Genomic DNA, 20,981 nt, shown 5'->3' on the forward strand with positions numbered 1-20,981 from the left:
GGTGGTGGGGCATGGTCTACTCCAGCCCACAAAAAGTCCCAAACTCTATTGTAGCTATAAGCTGGTTGGGCATATAACCAATGGGAGCAATGATCTGAAACTCTCTCTAGGCCCATACTGGTGTCTGCAGTTGTTTTTAACAATGCATTTTCAAAGCATCCACATTTGAACAAGGTGGAATAAGACACTAGAATTTTAATTAGTGCATGTTATAGACTAAATTATGTTCCCCAATATACGTGTTTTAAAATTCTAACTCCCAATACTTTAGGATGAACCTGTGTTATGGTTTGAATGTGTCTCTTATCAAACTCAGCCAATATGAACATTAAGAGATGGATTCATTAAAGTGTGATTAGGTCGTGATTTTCTCCCTCATGCATGGAATTATGCGCTCTTATAAAAGGGGTTGATGAAATGTGGTTGAAATTTTTGGTTTTGGGATTTTTTCCATGTGGAAGTATAGAACTGCTCTCATCTGAACGGTGGACATTAAAGAATCATGCTGGAAGCAGAGGACATCCCTTATCCATGGATAAAACTCACTAGTACCTTGCTCTTGGACTTCACAACCTCCACAAATATGAGAAAATAAATTTCTATTATTTACAAATTACTGAGTATCACTAAATTTGTTTTAGCAGCACAGAATATTTGGAGATAGGGATTTAAAGAGACAATTGCATTCAAATAATGGTTTTAAAATGAATCTGAATATAACCAGACTGTTGTTCTTATAAGAAAAAAATCTAGACTCAAGTAGATACCAGGCAGTGATAGAAGAAGGGTCATGTCAGGACAGGAGTTAATTCAGTGGCCTTCAAGTCACAACAGAGGACTCAGTGACAGCAGACACTTTAACACTGTAAGCTTATCCCTCTATCCTCCAGGAAGGCAAGAAGTCTCTGTTGCTTGAACTGCCATTGTGAAGTACCTGGTATAGCATCCCAAGAAGCTAGGAATATGTGTTTTTTCATAAAATAAATACATTCAATTTGTTTTAAATGTTTAATCTTAAAAATATTTCTCATTCCATATGAAGACATTGTTTCTACTTATAAACATAAAGTTCTTATTCAGCACATATTTTATGTCAATCATAAAGATAAACAGTTCATTTATCAACTCAAGAACTCTATAAATTAGACAATATAGTTACCCCTACACTATGAGTGCTGAGGCAAGAATTAGCGAAACTGATATTTCAATACAAATAGAATAATATTTCTGGCCTGATTCCAAGGTCAGGTCTAACATATGCTATGTTAATTAGATGAGGCAGGATCGTTCTACCCATCTCAATAACCTTGTGCTTACATAATACACTTTGTAAATACTTTAGGTGCACTTTACAGAAAATAAATTATTCCACTGCACTTTTCTAGATATAAATTTGAATACATACAAAATAAATTTACTTAAGAAAACTAGTGATTGAAAACCAAAAAGAAGTTTTTAAACTGCGGTTTAGTTAGTTAGTATCATAATATCATAACTTACTCTGAAGATTCTATTTTCTGCATCCACCAAGCAATATTGGATAACGCCAGCCTCTTGGGGAAGAGTCAGAGGCACCGTGGCTCAGTCAGTAGTACTGATGCAAAGGAAGAAACCTTGAACAATGCAGTAGAAGGACGCTGTCCAAGAACCAGTTACACATAAACTGCGGCAATAAAGCAACTGGATAACCTTTAAGATATTGTATTGCATGAAAAATAGTTCAATATTATTAAATAAAAAATACTAAGAAGTTAATTCCAGTTTAAAAAAGCAAAGGAGCTTTCAGTTTATTTTGTTAAAAAATATCAATAGATTTTCTAATGTAATTTGCTTGCTATTACTTTTATTGTCTTTTGAGACTAATTAATGAACTTCTGAGGCAATTCTGAGTGCTTTTAATGTGTGATATTTAATTCTGTGTGCATTTAGGGCTTGATATTTAACACAATTCATATTCTTTCCTTAAGAGGAAGATAAATAACCTCTTCAATTTAAAGTGCTAGCACAATTCTAGTTCTGCACCTCCTCTCAATTTTCATGGCTTTCTTACTTCAGCTCTGTAAAAAGAGTCTGGTTGGCATTGAATTAAAAAAAAAAAAAAACAGCTGTTCTTATAATGTTACATAAACTTTAATTTTAAAAGAGCAAGAGAATATCCATGTGGCAGGTTGATTTTCACTTAATGATTTTTGGTGTTTAAGCCTGTTTTGAAATAGTAGCTTCTGTAATTGATTTGAAGAGAAAATTGTAATTCTCCAATGACTACTTAAAGACCCAGCTTTTTTCTTCCCATTTCCTATTTAACCCCCTCATTTAGCATAGGACTAATATAGCACATCGTAAAGCTCAGGTAAAAACATGTAATCTTCATTTGTCCTTCACGCGACAATGAATTAAGTAGTTGAACATGTCATGAGAAATTACAATATATAATATGCTTGTTGGCAGCATCTTGAAGCCACAAAACACAATCACCTTGTCCACCGGTGCTTGGCTAATACACACTAACATTCTGTTCTCATGCACTCCTGCAACACCCTGAAGAAATATCCCACTGTCGGTTGAAAGCACAAAGGAAATGAAAGATAGTATGACTCATAGTTCACATATTGCATGCATAATATGGTCTTGATGTGAACTTCAGAAGGCTTAATGAAATATGAACACCACTTAGCATTAATTCAACCAGATTCCTAATACAGTAGATAAGAAATATTCTCTATAGTTTATCAATAAAATGAAACAAAATAAAGAAAATTTAGTTGTTCAATACTATACCTGTTTTCAATTAAAATCAGAGTACTTGTGATAACTTCTGCTTGGATCAAGGAACAATCATTTAAAATATAAATATAAAATAAATGACAACAAAATGTACTTTATTACTTCTTCTATGAAACTCAAATCAGGTAGCAAGGTGGAGTCACTAAGTTCATATAACTCTTTTCTGATGGTAAATCCAATTACCTTAATCATGGAAAACTGCATATTAGGATGGATCTTCTGTCATACAAGGAACTAATCCCAGCACAAAAGTTTTACTACAAGACAAAAAGATAAAAGAAGTACATTGACCCAGATTAGAGTTATATGGTATTTAATGTTTTCTTTGTCTATGGAATATTTAAAATAATTTAAAATGTTGAAAATAAGTGAAAAATGTAGCATTTTACTTAGAAGGAAATTTTGAAAAAACAGAAAATGTTGCTTCTTTAAGAAGTAAAATGACTGGGAATATAGCTCAAGGGCATAGCACCTGTCTGCAAGTGCAAGGTTGTGAGTGTGAGTTTGATTCCTGGTTAAAAAGGAAGAAAGAGGAGGAAGAGGAGGAGGAGGAGAAGGAGGAGGAGCAGGAGGAGGAGGAGGAGGAAGAGAAGGAGGAGGAGGAAGAAGAAGAGGAGGAGGAGGAGTGTAAGAGAAAGAAGAAAGAGGAGGAGAGGAAGAGAAAAGAAGCAGAAGGAGGAGGAGAAGGAGAAGAAGAATTAAATCACACTATCATAGTTTGAAAAACTAGAGAAACACTGAAGAAAATTTCTCTATCTTCTTTTTGATTTTCTTCCCTTTTTTGTTTCATCATTCTATCTGTTCCATCTACCTTCATCATGGAAAACTGATCTACCTAATGATTTTAGTAAATAAAATTATAGTGAATTTTTGCTCCTCACTTCACTTCTACACTTAACAAGAATCCAATTTACATTTGATAATCCAAAAATGCTGTTTTAAACTGAAATACACTGGACTACTGCAGGTATTGCTATTACAAACAGTGGTGGTAGAGAAAGAGGAGAAAAAATAATCTAAATTTCCCTTTCCCCTCCCTCCTGCATGTACAGCTACTCCTTGGAATTTTCAGAGAAAATAAAGTCCACGGCTGAATTTATATAAGATAGTGCAGTATGCATCACATAAAATATATTCATTTTCTTTTGTTTCTACAACATAGATTTACTTTTTATAGCATTCATTTTTTCTTCAATCAGATGTTATTGGTATATTTCAGTTATGCATAATGATCACATTCATAGTAGACGATTTGCACCTGTACATGTTATATCATGTTTCTTTTTTTTCAACTCCTCTAGTCTCTCTTCAATACCCACTTTCTCCCCTTTTACAAAAGCTTTGTTTCCAATTTTTCCTTTTCTCACTATTTTTTAATTTCCCTTTCTTTCCTACCTCTTCCCTTGTCCTGATCCATGTGAACATTTAAATAATCTCTAATTCACTTATAATACCTGATAGCATTTACAAGTAAATGTTTTGTTAATTTGCTATACTGTATTGTTTAAGAAAAAACCCCAAAATATCTATAAGTATATATTTAATTTTAAGTGGTTGAATCTGCGAATGTAGAATTCATAATTGACATGAAGAATCAACTTTATATGTATTTATAGAAAAATAAGCATCAATATACAAGTACACATAAATACACATGCATATTTATATTTGTAGAGACTGACATATTACTTACATTCTGTCCCACATATATTCACATTAAGCTATGTATTATGCTGTATTAAACTATGTGATATGTCAATGTTCTTCTCCAAATCTTTTCAGATTCGTATTATTTTCCACCTAAATGGTATATATCATCTATTTTTATATTGCTATATGTAAGACTTGATATCAATACATCAAATGTTTATGCATTGTAAGCACTCAAGTCAAAAGATTTCAATATGTTTCTATGATTCAGTGTTGCATTTTGCATGTGAAAGAAAACAAATCTTTGATGATAAGTTTGAAGAATGAAGCCTTTCAAAGTTTCTAATTGTATTTATCCCATCTCCTCAAACCTGTCCACAATCCTGTAACGATAGCCAATATGGAATAAATACTTCACAAAATAACTTTTAGTCACCTTAGGTGCCGCAAGAAAATGGTGCATATGAACTTTGGTGCATAATTCCTCTCTGAATCTGAGATATGCTTGAAACCCTTGACTTAAAATTTACTTTCAAAAATTATATTGTGTTAACCTTAGAAGAGCAGTTGCTCTTTTTATTTCATGTGAAAACTTTGCACCTTGGTAGGATTTTGCAAATATCAAAGTAATTTTCTTAAGAAAAAGTACTGCATTCATGTCCTATAAAGAACTAAAGTGCTGGTTGGGTTTTGCTGATTAGCATTACATTTTCTTAGCTTAGAACCACTTGTATTATGTTAATTTTAATAGAAGCAATTTCTTTCAACATTTTACATAAATAGAAGTTATAAAGGTTATAAAGAAATGTTTTTAGAAGGAGGTGGAGGCTGAAACTTGAAGATCTCTAGTTCAAGCCTAGCATGGAAAACTTAATAGTTTAGCCAGATCCTGTGTAAAAATAAAGAATAAAAAAGCTGAGTATGTATCTCTGTTTGACGATCATGGGCTCAATCCCTATTAACAGAAAAAAACAGGAAATGTTTTGATACACCGCAACAAGGATGTGTGATAAATTCAGATAAGATTTTTCCCTCCAACTCTTACAGTATGGGGAAATGAAACACTCAAATGAAAATACTTATGAATGAAGAGATGTATATTACTCGGTTATTTATAGAGAATCAGTATTGGGGGGGTTATTATGCCCTATAAATATTTTGCTGCTTCAAATGAATTTTATAATAGCCATGAAGATTTCACTTATTTATTTATTTATTTCCATATCCTTTCTGAGCAAATTAATTTCACAGATCAACACATATAGGATGTAATTTGAAGTCCAAAGATACAAGCTCAAGTCACAGTTATTCCTTTGATTAACACCATGACATAATATTTTGACCATTAGTGGTTTTTATTATAAATACACAACTAATAATAATTATGACAATAGTTGCAATAGGAATGATAGAATTAGTAGCAGAGTAATATTTATATGCTCTTATCTTTAGGAAGTATGATTATAACAGCATACAAATAAATTTTGTAAAAAATAATTGAAATTTCAAAATATAAATATCTATAGCTTATGCAGAAAACTAATAAATTTATTATATCTGGTACATTTTGTCAGGTAGTGTTCCAAAGGAATCATATTACTTACTGTTTTACAAATGATAGAAAGTTTGGGAAATTCAGAAGTCACAAATATAATGACAACTCATGCTCATCAGTTTAGTCTAGAGCCCAAGAATTTAACATCTATTGTGACAAATTGAGATATAAGCAAGTTTTATTCATAAACATGCAAGATAATCACAATACTGATACCATCATTCAGCAAATTTAGTCATCCTACTTACATTGTTATATCAAAAGTGATAATATAAACCTAAAATATATGCTAAAAACTGAAAATGACTTGCTTCCTAGATAATAATAAATTTGATGCTGCTTAGGAAATGATGCTGTTTTTAATTGGCTCATTCTACTGCATGTGCTCCTAATCGAACAAGTCAGATGTAGTAAGGCCAAAATTTGGTGAACCATACAATATCCAATATAAAGAAAGAATTTTGAGAATTGGGAGTTTTGGTTTTTAGACTATTTTGTTTCTTCATATTTTATTAAGATCATATTTTATTTTTTCTTAATCAATGCTAATCATCTAAAAGTCTTCTAATATACTCAAGCATCTTTGATTGCAGAATATTGTAACATGGAATTTATTTAATATAATTGATAACGAATGAAGAATTTTTTTTTCTAAAATACGTTTATACCTTATATTTTCCTTAAAGTAAATTCTAAGAAGTGGAGTATTAAGTGGTATATTAAAAATAACTATTGAATTTTCATTAACATAAAATATGAATATAAAACATTTTAAAAGTGCACAAAATGCTGACTTTTGATGGCAATACTATTACAACTCCATATAAGAGTTAGGAAATTATCACTTCCAATTTTCATTAAACCACATAGCGTTTAATACCTCTCTAACACCCACTCTGAGAAAGATTCCAGTCTACTCCTCATCACTGTGAATTATTGTTTTGTAAACCAATATTAGACCTTTATACACATGGAATCATAGAGTGCATACTAGATGTGTGCAGTTTGTTATTTCTTATAATAATTCTGTCAACAGTATCATTTATATTAATATTGTTTGCATCAGTATTGTTAGTACTTCAAACTTCTCCACTGATTAGTCAGTTGCATAAATGTACAACTTCATGTACATTCACTCTGCTGGTTGTTTCCTTTGTTGTGCAGAGGCATTTTAATTTGATATAGTCCAGTTGGTTAATTCTTGATGTTATTTCTTGTGCAACTGGAGATTCATTCAAAAATGTTCACCTATTCCTATGCATTCTAAAATTTAACATTTTTTTATCCTCAACCTACTTAAGTGTTTCTTCTTTAATAGTCAGATTTTTGATTCAGTTTGATTTTGTTTTAATATCTGGTAATTAGTAAGGCTCTATCATCAATCTGCACCATGTGTGTGGCCTGTTTCCTTAGGACCATTTGCTAAAGAGGCTGTTTATCTAATGTGTGATTTTTTTTTTTGCTCTGTTTTGAAAGATGTTATGTAACTACTTTGAAAAGGAATATTCCAATATGTTGAATAATATAGAATAAATGGATAGATTTCTAGAGACCTTTGAATTACCATAGTGTACAAATTATAAAAAAATTAATAGTCCAATAATAAGCAAAGAAACTGAGGCAGTAATAAAATACTACCAGTCTAAGAAAAACCCGGGACATGATAGGATTGAATGCTGCAAAAACTTCAGAAACCTAATGTTAGTGTTCCTCAAACTCTTCTATAAAACTGAAAGAGAAGACTTGTAATTCCAAAGTCGTTCCTGGAAGCTAGCATTAGTTTTTTTTCAGAAACAAAAAAGGAGCCAACTCAAACAAACAAACAGAAAAACTACTGTATCAGCTAATCTCTTTCTTTAATGAAGATATAAAAATCCTCAACAAAACACTGGCAACAGAATGCAACACGTCATTAAAAGGATCGTACATCATAAACAAGTCTGTTTCATCTCAAGGATGGAACAATGACTTAACATATGCAAATCAATAAATATAATATATCTCATAAACAGAATCAAGGGCAAATATCATATGATCACTTCAGCAAATGAAGAAAGTCTTGAACAAAATCCAATGTCTGTTCATGAAAAAATAAAAAAAAATCTTGAACAGAATAGGTATAGGAGGACTTTATTCCAATGTGATAAATGCTATTTATGACAAACCTACAGATAACATTGTATTAAATGAGAAAAAGCTAGTTTTCTCTGTAATATCAGGAACAAAGCAAGGATGACCACTGTCACTGCTCTTACTACATACAGTACTTGAAATATTAGAAGAGTCAGGCAAGTGAAAGAAAGAAAATGTATAGTTTGGGGAAAGATGTGAAAAAGTTACCTTACCTTTGTTAATCCAGGGACTTTGAGCTCTGCTAGGCCACATGATTGTTTGTTCTAGAGGAAGTCTTACAAGAACATAGTATAAAAGGAAATGAAAACAGGACCTTAGCCCCAGTGGAATGGTGCAGGGACAGCATGAGATGCTTTGATAAGATATTTCTGAAAGAAAAGTAGACATGAAGGCCAGACACAGCCAAGGCTGATCCCTGAGATAGTTAAACAATTAAGATCTCACTTATCTGTACTTTACCACTGACATTTCCCACTTCTACTTGTCTTTTTCTTTTCTTTTTTTATTTTAAAGAGGGTAAAATTAAACACAACCAAACAGATCATAAGAAAAACATTTAAGAAACAGATTTCAAAGCAAGACCACTGGAGATCTTCACTGTCTACCATATTGTTGCTTGTTTTCTTCCAAATAGTTTTCCATATCTTCACACACAGGGAATTCATACCAAACAAAGTAGTACTAAACTGATCAGAACAGGATGATGAAGGCATTTTAGGTCTTCAAGACCAGACAACAGGGAAGTCGACAATGGCTGACTAGTGTCTTTCATACTCTTCAAAATAGCCCTCCATACCTTTATACATGTTGAAATTCAAAAAGAAAAACTGACTAATACTACTCTGGACAGAGAATAATAGTATTGCTAGATTTTATATCATGGTGCTATGGAACTAGCATTGAGTATCTTAGTGCCTTTTTTTCTTCAGAGTATCTGTTCATTACATCCTGCATTATAGGGAAAAAAACGAATCAAAACAAGAAAATAAAACAAAGTCCTAGAAAAATATAAAATGAAAAAGACATATAAAACCACAATGCTAGGTGATCTACGGTACTTACTGTGATGTCTCTTGTTATTTTCAGTAGAATTGTCTATGTCATCAGGCATAATATAATTGAACATAGCACTACATGGAAATATTAATAAAAACAAAACATTGAAGACATTATAGGACTTCAAAAGCAGTTAATAATAAAACCATAATGGGTATCCTATTGCATTTTGTTGTCTTCAGAGTGGTTGCCTCTACTCTTAGACTTCATACTATCAAGCATGCCAAATTCAAATAAAATCAGTTAAGACAAAAAAGCAATCTAACAAACCAGATTAAAATAAGATCAACCATAGTAAAACAGTGTAAATAATACAGGGCTTCAGGTTAATCTAATAGGAAATTAAGGATAGCTACCATTGTACATCCTGCTATTTTGGGGATAGCTATCTGTGCCCTCAAATCTACTATGAGTAAACAGACTGGAATAGAGTAAAATCAAACTAAACAGAGTGATAAGACCAATGTTGCTTTTAAATCATGATACAGTATTAACAATGTCCTCTGCCTTCCTTTTCTAGACAATTCTTCTCTTTTTCCCTTTCTTAAAGTCTTTATACATTTTGGATCTCACTAACTCCTTCAGTGTTTAGATTAGGGTAGCAACCCACTATCTACCTAAGTGTTTCTGAACCTTTTTACCCCTGAGCTTGATCTTGAGCTGTATTCTTTTACATACTACAGCCTCAAGGTTTTCCTTTGATATAGATGAGTAGTTCTCCACTGCACAAAAGTCTCACGATTTTCCAACCTGTCTGCAGCTGCTGGATGAGCCCCTCCCTCTTTCTGGTTCCTCATCACATAGAACATTGTTTTCTCATCTTTGAATTTCAGTTCATTAACCCTCTCTCGGGTAGATTATATTTCCAGTTCAGAGCATCTCGAAGCATCCTATCTGCTGATCTACTCTGCCTGTATATTTTTTGGCAGTGTATCAAGGCCATCAGTATTAGAGATTATAGCCAGTCTTCTCTGTTTAATTTCTGCTATATTTTTCTGCTGTTGATTTTCTACCTTTCCTTCATTCCACTGCCTTCCCCATTTATCGAGGCTTCTTTGCCACTGTTCCTGGAATCCTGGTGATATTTTTCTCTAGAATGTCCTTCAGTATTTTTTCATTTTACGTTTTTTTTTTTTTTTTTTTTTTTTCTTTTCTATTTTTTATCAGTACCAGGGATCAAACTCACAACCGCCTGTTTGCAAGGCAGGCGCTTATGCTGCTGAGCTAAATCCCCAGCCCCTCCTTCACTATTTTTTTGTGAGATGGGATTGGTGTTTATGAACTCTCACAGTTCCTCTTTGTAATGGAAACATCTTGTTTCTCCATTAATTTTGAGAGACAGTTTTTCAGGGTACATCAATCTGGGTTGGAGGTTATTTTCTTTTAGGGCTAGGAATACTTCACTCCAAGCTCTTCTTGCTTTGATAGTTTGTTTAAGAAGTCTGTTGTGATTTTGATGGGTTTTCCTTTATAGGTGATTTGTCTTTTTTTTTCTCTGACTGCTTTTAGTATTCTGTTCTTGTGATGAATTTCTGGGATCTTGATTATTATATGTTTGGGTGTAGAACTGTTTTGGTTGTAGCTGGCTGGAGTGCTCTATGCCTCATATATCTGAATATCATTCCTTTTCCTATGCTTGGGAAGTTTTCCTTAATTATTTCTGTGAACAACCTTTGAATTTCATTTGTTTTTAGTATTACTTCTTTGCTCACATTTTTTATTCTTAAGTTATAGAACCTTTTGTCATCTTCTAGCCTTTGTATTATTACTACCTGGTTCCTTGTTATTTTTAAGAGATCTTTCCTTTCATGATCACACATTGCAAATCTATCTTAAAGTTTTGAAAGTCTAACTTTAGCTTATGTCAAGGAAATTTGCCAGCTTTCAATGGAGTTTTTAAATTTCCTGGTAATCTCTATTGATCTGTTTGATGTGTTCTAGATTTTGTTTATATTCTTCATTAAAGTTTTCTCTCCTTTTTTGTGTTCCTCCATTCTTCCATCTGTGTCTTTTTAGAGATACTTAGTACTTCTTTTATTAATCCTTTTACATCTTGCTTCACTTGAATTCTTATTTCAGTTTTAAGTTCATCTATCAGGTCATAAAAGTATTTCTTTATGTCTGCTGATGCTGTGTCCGATATTGTATGTTTGCTGCCCTCGATCTCTTCTGTATTTACATTTCCAGGACTTATTTTCCCTAGGTCTGAAGCTTGAGGCTTTTTCTTGTTTTTTTTTTTTTTTTTTTTTTTTCTCTTGTGATGTTTCTGGTTTCTTTCAGTCAGGTGTATGGTGGAGGTCTCAGACCCTTCCTGTATTGCTTACACTTTTTCTGAAGCATGCTGGCTAGGGAATTGCTGCCCTCTCCAGTTTACTGTTGATCTATCCCCACTTGTACTTTTCAAAAGACTTTTCATAAAGACACAAAGAAAACTATGATGGAGTCTTCAGACCAAGAGACTTTTGCCCCATAATCCCATAACTTTGTCTCTCTCTTGTTTTCTTTTCACTCACAGCACCTCATTTTCAGGACTTCCCTCCTCATAGAAACCAACAGGACATGTGCATCAAAAAGTAAGAAGTAGGGGCAGGGATTCAGTTCAGTGGTGTAAGTGCCTGCCTTGCAAATGTGAGATTGTCAGTTTGATCACCTGTATCACCCAAAAAAAGTAAGAAAACAAAAAATGTCTATCTATCTTACTTATAGATGGTGTGGTCATTTATGTAGAAGACTCAAATAATTTCCATCTAGTAAGATAATTCAAGAACTTAGAGCATATAAAGTCAACATAAAAAACTCAGTAGCATTCCTGTATATAAATATGGAACTTATAGAAAAAGAAATGAGGAAAGCTATACTATTCACAATAGCATCAAGAAAAATTAAGTCCTCAAAAATTGGCCTAACCAAGGAAGTGGAAAACTTATACAATGAATCTTATATCACTCTGAAAAAGTAAATCAAGGAGGACATCAGAAACTGGAATATTATCCTTTTTTTCATAGATAAGGAGCCAATATATAAAAGTGACTATACTACCAAAACTGATACAAACAAAATACCAACAGCACACTATATAGTATGTTTTACTATGTCCATTCTCATTCAAAGATAAAAAAGTCTGAAGTTACTTCAGAAAGAATGTGACAATTTCAAATTATGACTGCCAGGCCTAGGAAATAAATAAAATAAGCTAAAAAAATCATACATTATATGTCATTTGGTTTATCTGAATATCATTTTAAGCATTATGTAAATAACTGACAATATCATGTTACATCTAGACCTCCACATTTAATTTATATTTTATCATGTACTTCATGTTTACATTGTCCAAATATAAGGACATGTGTGAAAATAATATTATGATTTCTGAATTTTTATTTATAAAATAAATAAAAATGATGTTACATTATAAAAGATAACATTGGTGTTAATTTTACAGGATAAATGTGTAGTTTATTATATATACATATATCTTTAAAAGATTATAGCCATGATTTTAATTGAGAAAATCTTAAAAGATTCTAAGGAATAAAATGGGTTTAGTCATTAATACTATGTCTAAATAGCAAAAGTACAAATTTTCTATGTTAGAAATATTATCACAAGCCTTTGAGCTTCTCTTTTCTTTTTTTCTTCTTTCTTTCTTTCTTTCTTTCTTTCTTTCTTTCTTTCTTTCTTTCTTTCTTTTCTTTCTTTCTTTTGTTACCAGGGATTGAACTCATGACTGCACACTTGTAAGGCAGGAACTTATGATGTTGAGCTAAATCCCCAGCCCCTGAGTTTCTTTTTTATGCACCATAATTGAAGAAAACTTACTGAAATATTCACTAAATATAAAACTCAAGGTTAAGAAAAAGCACCATTTTAAAGCAATATATTGAATTATGGTAGTTTTTCGTATGTAAAATAGATGGGGTTATATCAAGTTGTTGTAAAATAATTTATAGGGAAGTTAAATGGGTTAACATGGATCTAGGAGTATGAAAATTGTCATGTCGTTTATTGTTTTTTTCCTTATTAGCAGAACATTTCACTATACTTTGTCAGTTTTAAAAGAAATATCCCAATACTTCATTGTTGTATCTATATCATATGAGATACTATTTCTACAGTGTTAAACATTGTCAGATGGCTTGGATTACATGTTAGCTATCGATAAGAGGAAACCTTTATATCCCAAAGCTGGAATTCAAAGTTTAGAAATTATGATTTCTATAAATTCCCACTAAGAACAGATAAAGAGAGAAGATTAGATGAATGTTTATTTCCAAGATAATCCTTTCTTGAAAAATCTGCTCCATTTCAGGGGAATTGATGTAAACCTCAGAAAGTTAATTTCCACATATGGACATAAAATTACTTATGAAAGACTCTGTACCACAACTTTAAGAATGAATATGAAGAGCCTTGATAGAAGAAGAAATGAGGTGAAATCCAGTACAGAATCCTGAAAAAGTAAAGTCAAATATATAATCCTGATGCGAGTGTGCACACTAAATAACCAATAGAGCATATTTGTAAACTAAATGCAGAGCTGGTTTATGCTACTGTAAAAAGCCTAGAGAATCCAGATATAAAGACCACCAAAATGAAGTCTTCATGAGGTTTTTGAATAAACTTGTTAGTGCCTGTTTATTTCCCAGATGATACAAAATTGTGAACATATAAAGGAGAAATACACAATAATTGGTTTACTCAGTCTGGCAGCTCTGCCTTATTCAAAATCTTCAGACACTAGGCTGATGGAAGTGTTAGCTTTGTAACTACATACGAGGTTGCCATTCCAACTAGAAGTGCTCATGGAAAAACACATTTATGGGTCAAATCTACAAGTGATTTACATTCCATACTTTCTTGTTATGTTTGTCTCATGGCTGCAAAAATCTCTAGATAGAGATGTAAATGATATGTAGAAAAAAATGAGTTAGAGTATTGGTGAGCAGTTGATGATTAGTTATTGAAATGATATATTTTGAGAAATGACAGATTTGATTTCTTTGCAATAATTGTTTTCTGCTGCCTATTCCTCTTTTACTTATGGTTGAAGGAACCACAGAGCATCTTACTAAAATTTTAGGAGAGCGCTCAGCACACACTGATAGTGTTTTTCACATTCACCCCTACAAAAGTTAAAGATTAAAGATGTGATGGTCAACAATACATTCCCTTCTTCAAATCTTGAATAAGGAACTTAACAATAAGCTAATATAGAGATCGTTATAAAATCCTCATTTATTTAAGAATTCTCCCAGCAACTGTATTCACCAAGATTTAATATCTTTACTTAAGAAACTGTGTAACTATGTCAAAGAAGCAATACTTGGTTTTCATACAGCTTAAAATTCTGAAATCTATGCTAGGCTTTAGTTCAAGTAATTAAATAATATTTTGCATCGCTGTTGTCTGCATTGATAGTTGATTATGTTGAGATATAGAAAAAAAAAAGCTTCATTTTTTCCAACTCAAATATCATAGGTAGAAAAACTCTAAATACCGGAACAGCCAAAAGATTTTAAAGATTGGCCTACAGTGTATTGAAAAGTCATGCTGTGTTTTCCTAATGAATATAACCATTCTAATTTCTGCCATGCACGTAAGATAAGCAAATCAAAGTGCTTCAGTTATTAAGTACATATTCGTGTATTAATGTATTCCTATTAATACACTATATTTCATTGGTTGAGATAGGTTAAATATTGATGAAAAAGGCATGTATTATATCTATAAATATTCACCCTTTTTTCTTTATTAAGAATCCATTTAGTATTAAAATCTTCCAGCCAGGCCACTTCATGAGTGACAGTATAATCTTGTCCACTGAAATTATAAAGAGTAAATAATTCCTTATGGATCCTGAAAATTAAGGAAAGTATACAATTGAAACCAACCACTGAATACTGAGATTTTACCATATGTTATACTTTCAGGATTGTAGGATAAGGAACAAAAAATGTGCATTTGGAAGAATTTCACCAGCAGAAGAGATGAGGCATGTACACTAGTATGTAGCCTGTGGCATCATTCTATACTTGTGGTGTCCAGGTCAGTGTGATCTCAAACAGAAATTTAAGCACATAAACAGAAAACAGAATGGAATGTTTGCAATACTGTTGTTTTGAAAAATCCAGGAAATATAGTTTTATACACTATTACAGCTTTTCATATGCCTCACAATAAAAGAAAAATTGTATATTCTTTCTTCCCAAACAAGAAGTTTGAATAAGGAATCTGATTTGTACAGTTCCTGAGGCATACCAAATAATTTTCCGGTGAATCAAAAGTAGCTTTATGGGAATAGGTGTGGGGAGTGTGGTAAAATGAATATTGAAGCAAACATCTCATATAAGCAATATCACAACATTTAAAGTTTGGAAACAGCAAAGATTTGTACCAGGCATCGTCTAGATTATATAGGTACAAAAGGCAATAAAAGAGTTAAAAAGCAACAAAAACATACAAAATGTAGACTATAATTTAGATTATAAAAATAATTCATCTTTTACTAAGGTGACTTGAATATTATGTCAAATAAAATAAGATTCATATGTTTGTTTCTAAAATGTGATATATGGCATATTTCAGCCAGGTTTCTCAGCTGAAACCAAATTGTACCACATATTTGAGAAAAAAAATATCACCATCAGTTAATGTTTTCATTGACTGTTCTTAAGGAACTTGACAAATACCAAAAACCTGTAGGTGCAAAGGGGAGGAAACAGGGAAATGTTTCAGAGTGTGATCACTGTCTCCATGTGGGTTGAACAGAAAGCACAGCGAGTCAGCAAGATGCCAGTGTCTGCTCTGAACAAGGAGGCGATCGGTGATGCTTTTAACAGACACGAAGCACGACACGGGAGGAGGGACTACTAACACGTTGCACTTCATGTTTCATTTTAGTGGTTGAAGGACATCCTGATAAATTCTTACAAGGTTTTCAGTACAACTGTGAAGTCCAATAACTTTTTTTAAAGTTACCAGTAGTGTGATGGTGATAGTTAAATCAACAGACGAGAAATATAGCAACTAGAGAGTGTATGTAATTGAAAGAAAAATGGCAGCATTTGAAGAAAACAAATGATTTACGTGGAGTTGAAGGAATTTGGTCTTTGTGTTTTATAGTCTTGAACACATTACTCAATATATTTCTGAGCTCAGCACACATCCTTATTTGAGAATGATTCCATGAATTCTTCACAAGGATATGAAAAAGGAAGGGTAAAATATACTGCAAATACTAAAGTCCTGACAACCTTGTTTTTAAAGGTAATGTGTGATGAGCATCACATTGATTAATGGTACAGCTAATGGTGATGGCAAACATAAACAAAGAAAAGTTACTTCATGCAGAGTAAAATATTTACTTTTCTATGTCTGTATCCCTGGTAGCCATAAGTGTATGCAAATTTCTGTCTAAAAGTAGGAAAAAATCATTTTTACCCACAAATAATCAGAATTTGTGTACTATCAATCTGTATAGTATTGGAATATTTATATTATAGGTCTAACTGTGTTCTTCCAATATTTATATGTCGACGTACTTACACACAACTTGTGATCACACACAGGAAAATCACGCTTTTATTTGTAACAAGATAAACTATGGTCATACTAACGTACAATGAGCTCCCTATTCCAATGTAATAGCAGACAGTCTGACAAAAACAGACACAATGAAGATGTCTTGTGATGATGATGGATTAGAATGATGCATTGTAAGCCACTGGTTGACAGCAAATTTACTACAAGATATGTTGAGCAGCAAATGATCCCTTTATCATTCAGAAGTTCATGTCTCTACCTTGATTTTGGAGGTTTGCTTTCAAATTCGTGAGAAAATATTATTTTATTATTTTACTTCACTCAGTTTTTGACATTTTTTATGGCAACCATAAGAAATTAATAATGATTTACAAGATACTTCCCTGTTCCTTATAGAGAATATGTTCCTATTTGATAGTTACAGCTATGAAAATAGCGCTTCTTTAAAAAGAACAATTTCAAGTACAAAACTAGAAATTTGAACATGTGTTTTTTTGATTTCTATTCCAATAGTCTGTGAACTGATGAGATGAATTAATAAATAAGTGTACGACAGGCAAATTTGGCATAGTTTTTATTTAAATTTCAATTACATCTTACAAAAAACTCCTTTTTTAATAAAACCATTTTGGTAACTGAATTTTTCATTTCCTTATCCTTGACTTTTTAGGCAAATAGAGAAAAACTAATAATAAAAAATAATCATTTATGACTGAAAAAAATAATACTAATTTTTTAAATTTATTTTCAAATGCAAAAGAATAAAAATCAAAAATATTAAAGTAGTGCATAAAATAAGAAAAAATATAAATGTTGTTTTCAATGAATTTCCATGGAATGTGTGAGTACTCTACACTGCCATCCCTGTATCTACACTCATTTTGGTTTAGAACTGACCAAACTAACTTGTGGGAAGCCCTGTAATTGACTGCATCTTATATCTACAGGCTGCACAACCTTAACCCCCTCAAGGAGTTAAGTTTGGTAGTTAAGCAGCCCCTTGCCCAGACTGTTTGACTAATCAGCCCGCCTTATGAGCACGCGGGAAATATGAAAATTTGAGTTAACCTATAACCCTCAGTCTTGCCACTTTTGCTAAGTTATCTGCTGATGTCTCAGAACCCAACTCCCTCCTTCCCCAATACTCTATATATTTGTTAATTTTTCCTTGAATAAACGAGAGTTGATCGGACTCTTGTCTGGTCTCCATTCCTCATGTCTCTTGTCCCCTTTCATCCCTACTCCCCCTCTAGGATCTCATTAGACTTACCTGCAGGCTGGGGCATTAACTTCTTCAAAATGCTTTTGAAATAAAAAAAATCCTGTTCGAAAGAAATATTGGAAGCACAAGAATGAATATATGGTATATGCGTGCTTTGTTTAAACGGCACATTTAAAACATGGAACATCTTTTCTGCTTTGTATCATTTCCTTCTATTTATATGGTTGAAAGGCAAATGAAATGAATAATATAACTGAAATAAAAACAATTTCATGTGGGAATTTGCGTTCCATGTTTTGTGGATAAAACTTTTGTATGTCTCTTACAAACTAAGTTAGTTTCTGTACACATTTCACTAGCACGTTGATTAGCACAAATAGCAATAAAGTTATGTCTGGAAAATACCTATTTCCTGAAGATGTCATTGTGAATATATGATGAGACATATGAGCAGAACATTGTCTCATATTATAGAAATATTAAATGCAGCATAACAGTTGTTGCTCACCCTTAAAAACATATATATGTATATATAATATATATTATTTTATATACGTGTATATATTTCTTATTCATATTCAATACTTGAGATTGGAACCTTTTTTGCTACTCAATTGACAGAAGAATTTCATTTCAAGGTGATTTAACTTGTCCAACTAAATATATACAGAAATGAAGCAAATAAAAGCAGTATTTGAAGAAGCCCTTGGAATTGCCCTTTGGTATCTTCCTCAATAAGTTTGTCATATTGTATGACCTCTGCATTACAAAGAATAACTGAGCAGAACATTGATTGCAAGATATTGTCACGATGATTCTTATGCACAGAGGTCAGACAAAAAATTTTCATTTCATACATCATTTGAGCCTGGCTACAGTGATTTCACTAAAGTCAGTAGGCTTTGAAAAGTTAATGATAAAAGCATTTGTTTTGTTATTTTGAGAAAGTACTTTTCTGCTTAAAACTAGAACAAATACAGGTTGATTAGCCAAGGGGAAGTGCAAAAATTATTTCATTTTATTTAGAAAAGATCTTTAAATATTTATGCTACATTAAAAAGCTAATGGCATTAATAAAATATTAACACAATAGAAATAATATGAAAATTACATTAAGAATATGAAGTATATAAAATATATACAATATATAATAATACAAGTACTACTTATAAATAAATATATTTCATAGATAATCCCTGGTTTGCTGTGGTTTGACTTACATTTTATTTTATTTTATGAGGTGAAAAAATGTTACATAGTCAACTGAAACTGTGCAAGGGATGTTGACTTCTGAACTTTTTCCAGGCTAGTGAAACGCTGTATAATAAGCTTTACAATGTGGCCAGCAATGATTTTGGAGAGCGATTGCCTGTCTCCGCTCCTGTTAGCAATGTGATTTACAGAGGCGATCAAGTAAGAGTCTATGAATTTTGATGCTAAAATAAGATTATCAGTAAATTAAGTATAATAAGTAATTTTTGCTTTTGAAATTCTCAATTTAAGATTGCTTCATCAGGTTGCAATCCCATCATTTGTCTAGGAGGCACCACTATAGAACTATTTATAGCCAATTAATGTAATTATAATTTATTACATTTAATGAAGACATGAAATTTGATATCAAGTTTATCCTAAAGATATTTGTTAATATTTTTGATGATTCAATAATTGAAATAATTTAAACAACAAATATGCAAATAAAGCTGTAATTTATAACATTGCCTTATTTGAAGCAAATCTTTCAGACATGATTTCTATATTATGCAGAAGAAAATTTTTTGGTGCTGTTGTTTTTAGAAGGTTGAATACATCTGAATTGAGAAACTGGGTCTGATATGCTAACTGAATTTGATACTAAAATTCACAACATGAAGTCACAAAAATGAATTTTTCTTCAACTTGATGACACAATAGTCACTTTCAATTATTCTTGCTGTAGCTTCCTGACAGTGAATCTTATCTGCACCGTGATCCCTATAGAATGAGCAACAACGTCTCTTGCTCTGCCCTTTCATAGCTGAGATGTTCAGATTCAGTATTTGTTTTTTTTCCATCTTTACATACAATTAACAAAACCGTCAGGTTCTCTAAACATATTCATAAAAATCTTGATTGCTTGATTTCTTTATTCTGGCTTTATACAACACTTTCTCCTCTTTTAGAAAGTTCTTCTACCTTCTTTACTCTGAAATTCCCTCTTATTATTTTATCTCCTCAAGTTTCTTATGGAATATTTTATTGTACATTGGATTTATAATTTATCAAAATGCAAACTAATTACCTAGTTCTTAAAGTCATGTCTCATCTTAGTTTTTATACATATAGTACTTTCAAATGTTTCTGAATGGATTGGAGTATCTTAAAACTTGAAAGAGTAATTTTTCAGAATCAGAGTGAAGTGTCATTTCTCCCATTCTGTACATCTTATTGCTTCATCTGTAGGGTATAATTCATACTATCTTTTCTTCTGATATTTCTGTCCACTTGCTTAATATCATATATAGTTTTTTATGGTACTGGGGATCAAATTCAAAACTTTATATTAGTTTTCACATTATATTTTGGCAAGACAACATCAGCTTTCAAGTATAGATCACATAGGCCAGGTATTTATACATAATTAACAGATTTTATGCATGTAGTAAAGAAAATTAGATTGATCTAATTGGAAAAAACAATGTTTCTATCCAGGTGGCTTTAGAGAGTAGTGTCATGTTATGTTTTTCCAAGATGTTTGGAAGATGAATTTGACCAAAGGGGATTGTCAGTAGATGGATAGTGGGGAAGTTTTGAAGGAGCATTGTCCAAATTAAAAGCACATGGGTTTGGCTGTAGATCTCTGAGAGACGTTATTCTAAACACAGCTTGCAGGGTAAAAAGTCACCATGGTACCATAAAGTACTCTCATCAAATAGCTTTCTGTTATGCTGTCCCTGACAAAGATTTTCTGAAAAGTCAGAGAGAGTAAATATTTTAGGTTTTACGTACTATACAATAGCTATTGCAAGCAGCAAAGAAGTCACAAATAACATGTAG

This window comes from Cavia porcellus, unplaced genomic scaffold, assembly GCF_034190915.1.
Source record: "Cavia porcellus strain 051 isolate PalLab524CR breed Dunkin Hartley unplaced genomic scaffold, mCavPor4.1 scaffold_30, whole genome shotgun sequence".
In the NCBI taxonomy this organism is placed as follows: domain Eukaryota; kingdom Metazoa; phylum Chordata; class Mammalia; order Rodentia; family Caviidae; genus Cavia; species Cavia porcellus.